Source organism: Acanthaster planci, linkage group LG21, assembly GCF_054643075.1.
Source record: "Acanthaster planci isolate LZ-2023a linkage group LG21, COTS_SCS, whole genome shotgun sequence".
In the NCBI taxonomy this organism is placed as follows: Eukaryota; Metazoa; Echinodermata; class Asteroidea; order Valvatida; family Acanthasteridae; genus Acanthaster; species Acanthaster planci.
Window position 1 is genome coordinate 2,098,815 of NC_141797.1, and position 8,654 is coordinate 2,107,468.

The 8,654-nt window shown below is 40.3% G+C and overlaps 1 protein-coding gene and 1 non-coding gene across 51 annotated transcripts in view; one reads left to right on the plus strand and one right to left on the minus strand.

The window, feature by feature from the left end:
- Positions 1-7,650, minus strand: part of LOC110983131 (rho GTPase-activating protein 5-like) — an 85,920-nt gene extending 78,270 nt beyond the window's left edge. For 38 of the 50 annotated variants that reach the window (XM_087131392.1, XM_087131384.1, XM_087131413.1 and 35 more), the window contains exon 1: positions 7,158-7,649. The gene's annotated coding sequence lies outside the window, so the exon portion shown is untranslated. Of the gene's footprint in view, positions 1-7,157 lie in introns of all 50 variants that reach the window. The other 12 variants (XM_087131377.1, XM_087131372.1, XM_087131369.1 and 9 more) reach the window with 1 other exon arrangement.
- Positions 7,651-8,089: 439 nt separating this feature from the next.
- Trnar-acg (transfer RNA arginine (anticodon ACG)) lies at positions 8,090-8,162 on the plus strand. Its single transcript has one exon. It is a non-coding gene; the product is annotated as a tRNA-Arg (tRNA).
- Positions 8,163-8,654: the final 492 nt, after the last annotated feature.

An 8,654-nucleotide genomic window follows, 5' to 3' on the forward strand; every position in this document is an offset into this window, starting at 1 on the left:
GTGCGCAGTGTGCTGTGGGGATATCCTGTGTGCTTAAGTAGTCTGCTGCCCTACCTACTGTAGATGCGTACAGGTACACATGTAACTGTGAAATGGAATAACAAATGTGTGCATAGGATGTGTTCCCTGAAGACAAACTGATCCTTAAATGTACACATGTACATGTATGGCGTGTACATGTACACTGTAGATGGGTAATTCCAGAAATCAGGGGTCCATTTTTTTTCATGTCCCTGCCACATCTGACATATGATTTTGTAAGTTCAGCACACATATTCTAATTTCTAAGAGTGATGAATTAATGCAAATTACCAGCCAAACAAATAGAGATAGTTTGAAATCAATTCCGGTATTGTCAAGTAACAAAAGTCAGATGTACACGTAACAGGGACACAAATATGTCACACTTTTGGACCCTAATTTCTGGCATTAACCAGATGTACAGTATACATGTACACGTACTTGTACGCGTAGCGCTATTAGGGTTGTGTTGAATATATTCATCAATCAACGGATAGTCAGTTAATTATTCATATTAAGAAAGAGAATACCCAGAAGTAACAATTAATTTGCAGAAGGGGAACAAATTCAATTACCCGGTTAGAAAACGCAGCTCTGGAAATGCATTTCATGATAATATATGTCGACTTGAGGGCAACTGATCCATGCAACTGCCCAACAATAAGACCCAAAAATTACTGAGTGTCCATCCAGCAACGATTCCTGTTCCAGTGTGCGTACATGTAAAGTTTCAATGGACTGGATTCAACACTGTAAAAGGCCCCTGAAGTTAATGGTCTGTGAGCTGTGAAAAATCACAAACACGCTCAGGTGGGATTGAACTACTGTAGGTGTAAGAACTTCTTCCATGTACATGTACCGGTACAGTACAGGGGCCCATTTCATAGAGGTGCTTAAGCACAAAATTTGCTTAAGCGGGAAAAAAATTTGCTTAATAAACAAAGATTACCAGCTTAAACTCTATCTGATACATGTAGTTATGCTAACCAAAAAACAGCAAAATACCATCCCAAAACAATATATACATGTACATGTAACATGGAGCTTTGGCTGGTTAGCTGATTTATCAAGTAAGGTTTTTCTCACGCTTAAGCAAATTTCATGCTTAAGCAGCTCTATGAAATTGGCCCTGTTGTATGTGAACTGATGCAGACATCTTACAGGTAACATCTTAACCACTCGAGAAGTGAGTCTGATGAGATCGTACATACCAGTACATGTGTACATGCATGGTGGCTGGCTCAAATTCAATGCAGCAAGTACTGCGAGTACTCAGTGATGACGAAACTAAGCATCCAAATTTTGCATGAAACTGGGTGCACAGTGATGGCGATAGCTGGCAATGCGATGGCAATACGATTCATTCAAGACAAACATGAAAACGATGTGCAATCTTGGGGAATGGAAATTTCTTTTCAAAATCATGCATGAACGGCCCGTACAACCCAGCCCCACCGGCCACCGTGCAAACGGCAACCTCGTAGTGCAGATCGGAAACCGACCCTGCAAAAACGCAATGTTTGACAAAACAAACTCACCCCCAGTTTCCTGCCCTAGATTCGCGCAGCATGAGGCCCATTTGGCCCATTTATTTTTTGCTTGTCAATTTCTTCATAATGCTAATCAAACGATACTATGATTAGTAAATGTGCTAATCAACTTTATTTCCTTATTTCCATCACTGGCACACATGCATTTCGACAGAATGTACAAAAAAGTGAAGCGAAATTGCTATAAACCCTGAGTCCTAACACCAGTTTTCTATCTAACCTGCTCCAATTTTCCAAAGGTCATAAACCACACCTTAATTTCATTTCAATATGCTGCACATGACCATTCAAAGCTACTCGAGTTTAGACTTTATCCGTTGCTCACTGTACCGGTACAGTGGGTTGAAATTTACACTCAATTTTATTTCCTCAAAAGTGATTTCATCTCTGCAATGATTTTCCGCTTTCAGATGTTTCACTCAAAATGCATACATGTGTACACATGTACATGCACATATGGGTCACTTGAATGTGTGTACTGTTTTTGTTACAACAGCGGGAATCAACACCCCTTCCATACGGTACGTGTGGCCTATCCCCCACCTTCCCTTCCCCCAACCCTCCCTCCCCCACCCTCCCTTCCCCCAAGCTCGCCAATTCCGCACACATCATACATGTACATGTACACATACATGTATGTACAGTACCATGCAATAGACCTTTTCACTAATAAATTCATAATTATGCATGCATGCGCACAAATGGCCTTGGCGGCAAGGGCCATTGAAAACGTACAGCGGTGCGATTTTGATCATTTTCTCTCAGGTTTCCTGGCTTTGTTCAGTTTTTTTTTTTTCAAAAAATCTCATTAAATCGTTTTTGCTATTACTTTCAAATCTAATCGGGATTTTAGTGCCCTTTACAAAGACCTTACAATCGTGATTTTTCCGGTCTGCATGAGATTAAGCAGGAAAAATTCCCGCTTAGATTACAAACTACATGTAATAGCAAAAACAAGAATTTTCTGAAGAAAAACCTGAACAAAGCCAGAAAACCTGAGGGAAAAATTATTCTACCGTACATATTCAATGGCCCTTGCTGCCAAAGCCATTTGTGCACATGCATGCGTAATTACATGTATGAGTTTATCAGTGAAAAGTCTTTGGCATACCCTGTGTAAGGTACACATACACCCACACCAACCTTGAGCCCAGAACATTTTACTTGGACATTTGTACATATACATGTAGGTTTTGTGTATGCAAACCCAATGCGATGTACATGTACATGTATCATCCCATACAGAGCAAAGAAGCACGAATTCTCAGTCGTCCCGATACAGAAAATGGGTAGGAATGTCCAACAGTAACAAGAGCCATGACCTTGAAGCTGCTTGATTCTCATTTTTGAGATGCCAGGTCAGAAATGTACAATGTATACCTATGGAAATACCGTACCATACCATACGCGCCAGTACGGAAAATGTAACTTTGACGACACCATGGTCAATGATGCCGTAAACCACATGTGCTAAGGAGTTGATTGACCCAATGAATGGTCCACATTACCTTGCAAGGCAGATGAATGCAATTTACAGATATTTTTGGAAGGCAGCATTCAATCACGCACAGGTTGACACATTGTACATGTGTTACACTTGGGCATCTCCTGTGCAGCGTTACATCAATGCAGGTCAGATGTTACTGAAGTTTTCAGCCAGTTTTCCAGTCATGACTGTGTAAATTTATTAGGATTTCTTGAGAAACTTTCAGGTCTCAGTTCACATTTTTTTTCCCCAAATGGAGACGTAAATGTTACATGCTGTATAAATTTACACAATTTACTGTAGAATGAAGCCAAATGATTCCCAGAAATTACATGTGCGGGGTTAATTCTACAAAACGACAAGATTTCTTGTTACAATAGGAATTAAATAATACATGTGTACATGGGTACATACATGTACATGTACCATTTATCATGCACCATTTATCATGGGTGATTTCAATTCTGAACTTCAATAATACATGTACTTTAGACATTAGCCGTAGGTGTAAATGTTACTCTAAATAATCAGCAATCTATCAACCTCTGTGTGAGTTTTATTTTGTCATTAGCGAATTGTCTGCCTCATAAGCATAGTAAGTGATATGATGGTTACCGCGTATGCATAAATGTCCAATGTCCTACATGGTACATGTACACGTGTACGGCATGCCTGAAAGTTGTCGTCTTTTTTTTACAAATGTACGTAATTGTACATTGTTCACAATTTAAGGGATCTTCGTGCCACAAACACTGCTTTTAGGAGACCTTCACATATTACTGTACATGTACACGTCTACTGTAGATGAAATGAGCTGAACTGAACAAGAAAACGACACATATTTTTCTCTCTTGTTCATTTCCTGATTTTCAGATTGGATGGTGAGGCATAAATGTAACTACATGTACATGTAATGTTTTCTGATCTGTTGCCCCAGGGTTGTTTCAGTCTAGCACCCAAAAACTGGGGCTGAGCTGAATATCCAAATATTTGATTGGTTATCAAATATCGGAATTTATTTTTCACATTTGAATATTCGCATGCCAAAATCATGAAAAGGAAAAGGACATTTTTCTTTTGTTTTCAATGGGGAAACTGTCATCATGGAGGCTTGTTTCAAGCAGATTCAAATGAAAAGTGACAGAATGGCCCCTGGGGACATGGCCCTCCCACCTTTTGCAGGGCCTATAATGGGGTGGGGCTTAATGGACTGGCCTATGAATGGTTGATGTCTGATGGTCTCACAACTGGCTCCTCCCTCTCCCACTTTGAAAATCGTTCTGCCACAGCCCACCTGATGCACACGCACTGTGTGTGATGCACACGAGGTGTGTGATGTGTTTGGATCATTTTCGTCAGGAAGATGGCAGCGTGTTGAGTAAAGACGCTGACTATTTTTAAGAAATACTGTAGACAGTCACATGTCTTGGAACATACATGTACATGTAAAACAGCAAATTTAAAGAGATGTGCATCAGTGTTGATGGCTTTTGGAGGAAGATTTGATTGAGAAATTGAAATTTTTTTTAACACAGAAATGTATCCTGATTAGACATAAATGGCCTGCATTCAAAACCCACAGCGTTACCATAGTTACTGGTTACAGATCCATGGTAGTGCTGAAAGTCACGTGGAGTTGTGACCTGCAGTTCCGTATCTTTCCTTGTAGAAATGAAGACTGTTAACCCTAACCCTCCTCAATCGTTCACCTGTTGGAGGACTGAGGAGTGTTAGGGTTAAAGCCTTTAGTAAAGGCTGCAGAGTAATTTTGGGCTGGCATGACTGGTATACACGTTGTCTACAGGGTCAAGCTATTTAGCGTCAACAAGCATAAATAAGTTATTCAAAGCATATTTATACAAAAAACAATAAATAATATTAATTAGGTTTCTACATACATGTGTATCATACTCAAGAATATTACAATTACGTAAAATGATATCTGAGTGTGGAATTTTGAGCAACAATATCGTTCTGCTTGTGCAGTCCAACCGGCTGCCATCTTGTTTCCACGTGAACGGCAGAGAAAACAAAGAGGGTGGCTGCCCATATACTGCAGAAAAAAACTGTTTTCCAGTTAGCCAGTAAACAAGCCTCAGCCTACATGTACAAGTTACTTCCTGAACAGTAAGGCACTACTCCGTAGTAGGCTTGGGCGAATCCACGGAATCGGGTAGAATCGATTTGGAATTGGAGTTGCGATTCCATTTTTTTAGGGAACTGAATCTACGCTGCCACCGATTCCATAATCTTGAGATCCGATCCAAGCAACAGTCCAGCGATTCCAAAAGACTGCCGTCTACATGTAAAAATTATCAGTCAATTTTTGAAGAAACGTGTGATTTTATGCCGATTCAAGGAACCTAAACCGTGCGGCTTTATTTTTGTTGCCAAAAATTGAAGTCCGTGACAAGACATGGCCCACATGCTTTGCAGAATCGTAGTGGCACCATGCAGTACTCCGACCCATTTGTCTGCAGCGCAAAGACGGCCCACTGCTGGCTGCATGCCAACTGAGTCTCATTAACAGGCTGAGCATTTAGGTGTTACATGTACATTGAAAGTGATGAAAACTATGCTAGAGTTTTTCCCACACGCCAAATTACTTGTTCAAATTGATAAGGAAACATCTAAATTGAATGCAGTGTCATTTGTCTTTAGCGCTTAAGTATACATGTACATGTAACGATATCGAATGGCTACGAACAATGGCTACATGCATTGTTTGGCATGCACAAGGGTTTATCCACTACGAACACGAGGCAGAGGTTCCCCTCGTTTTCCCCAAATGAAGCAATCTACATTCAGAATTCGCATCTTGGCATGAACAGAAAAAAGTTCTTGTTAGCTTGTTATGGTTGAGCTCTGAAGACAAATGACACTGCGTTTGATTTGGATGCTTCCTTATTTATTTGGACAGATACATGTATGTAATATCACAGAAAACAATGTTTTCTTTAGCGGCGCTCTTTAGAACATTCATAAGAAAGAGAAGCTGGCGAGATAGGCAATGGCATCAGGGAAAATTACAATAGTTCAACATCGGTGGAAAAAGGTCACATTTCTTGGGACTTTCAGAAAATAAATACATATTTCTTCAGTACGTTTTTGGCAGCATGAAAAGAAAGGTACATGTACCTGTAAACACATTTTGTTTCCTTCTTGTCAAAATACACATTTTAGAACTCATGGTCACTTCTATCAAAACTGGAAAAATTGAAAGCCGGTGGGCTACATACGTACAGTAGACTGATAATATTTTTTCACAAAACGTGTGCTTCCATGAAGTTAAAATTTCAAATTTAAAAATCTGTAACGATAATAAATCTTTATATAAATGTTTCCAATGCAATAAAAAGGGATAATTTTTAATGACACAAATGTTTAGGAAACAACTTACAAATGCATTGTGCACGTAATCTCGGGCATGCTCAACACTGCATTCATGCATGTAAAAATTGGAATCGATTCCCAGTGGAATCGCGATTCCTGGACGGAATCGGAATCGATTCCAAAAGTGCTGGAAGCGGCCAACACTACTCAGTAGGCATAAGGTGTACGGAGTAGTAAATTACATGTACTGTTCAGGAAGTGCATGTAACAAGTAACCTGCGACTTAAATATCCCGTTGTGGAGGTTGTTGCAGTACTTGGAAGATGTCATAAATCATTCTGAAAACAGACATGACAGATAGGCCTAAGGCCCAAAAGGCTTGATAACACATACACTTTTAGTTTCACAAAAAAACACATTCATCACACTCTGCCATGCCTACAAACTGACAATGGTTGATTGGCCAAGCAACTCACAACATGTACAATGCCATGTTAGACAAACTACATGTACATGTCAGAGGTATGTTTGCATGGAGCAAAAGTACGATGTACTTAGCTCGTAAGCATGGTGTAGTGTGTAGGCCGATGTATCGTACATGTACGAATCAACACAACATGTACAATGAAAACCAGTGCCACTGGCCCTTACATGCACTGTACCTGTGCTGCTCGCCAACATGACAAATTTCTGAATGCATCATCACTTAATAGACACTTGTCTTGAGCATCCTAACCTCAAAGCGAAAGAAATTGCAGACTACTTACGCGACAGCAATTTTCCATCAGCCAGGGACTCTTGGTTGTGGCTTTCGAAAATGAGATAACCATCAGGAAATCACACTCTGTCGTAATTAACCTCGAGGAGTAAATTTGTGTCACTCGCTTTCTTTCGCGTAGAAACTAAACGTCCTTTTCCCGCGGGTGTCCTACCAAGATCACACGCACACGTAAGGGGCGACGGATACCAGTACTACATCTACACCATTCGCACAGCGATCATGCAAGCAAGTTGAATCGCGCGTAAACCACGCCCAATGCGTGATTCCCCTCAATTTGTACTTTTTCTCCAACTCGTAATCGCTATTTATATCTAAAACTCATTCAAAAAATACATGGCTTTACAGGAAAAGGGAATTATTTATCCCTGGTACTCGACTATTTTAGTTTTTTCATAACGGAATACTCGTTCAATGAGTTCCTTCCCATTCATCTAATCATCACAGGGCTGGCCAGATGCAGATTTTGCAGCGACTTCCGTGTTTCGTTAGCGTTCATGTACAAACATAGAACATGTAACGACTCTTTTGATTGGCTCATTGAACCATTCAATTTATTAGTTTACCGGGAAATAAATTTTCAGACTAATCAAAAAAAATATCATTATTAGGCCCAAAATGTTAACGAATTTTTGTTGCACCCCAGAGGATCCTCAGCTAAATCTTGAGGTTTTCGATTAATTTTTCAAAGAAAATGTGAAGTGCAAAACTAACCAATGAAAAAATATTCATCCATCATTTCAGTTCGTGACAGAAGTAGTAAATTTTATTTTTATTTTTTCACAAATTTTAAAGTTTGTCGTTATATGTTTGATCTCATGCGTGTATTTATGTACAAATTTAAGGAAAAAAGCACCAAAAAACTCACAATTTCCCCCGAGATTTACGTATAAAAATTACCATCCCACCATCAACATACATGGCCTTGTGGCCCAATGGATAAGGCATCTGACTACGGATCAGGGGATTCCAGGTTCGAGTCCTGGCAAGGTCGGAAAATTTTTTTCCCTCTTCTTTCCTAAAGTTACTTTCTTAGACGAACAATTTCTTGATTTTGAACTTTACTGTGACGCCCATATACATGTACTGAATATCCTTTCCTCACACAAGTAAAAGTTACGGTTTATGCATCACCAGCATGAGCACACAACAGCACCACGTTGGCGGCGCTATTTTAATCTAACAGCGATATCAGCTGTTAATTTTGCGGCTCGTCGCCCACAACAGCGCTCGAACAGGGCGCTGGGAAGGGGCTTTGCACTGTAAGGTGTACTATTTACGACAAACATTTCTCTCTCTCTTTAGCCTCCCTCCAGGCGACGCAACTACACGACGCGACAGCACGACAGCTCCCTTGTGTCGTGCCGTCAGGTCGCACCTTCGCCTTCTTGCCATTACTTTTGTACACACACGACGAGTCGCGTCGTGCCGTCGCCCGTCGCGTCGTGCTACTTTAGGTCCTTTCCATGTTGCATTTTTTGCCGCC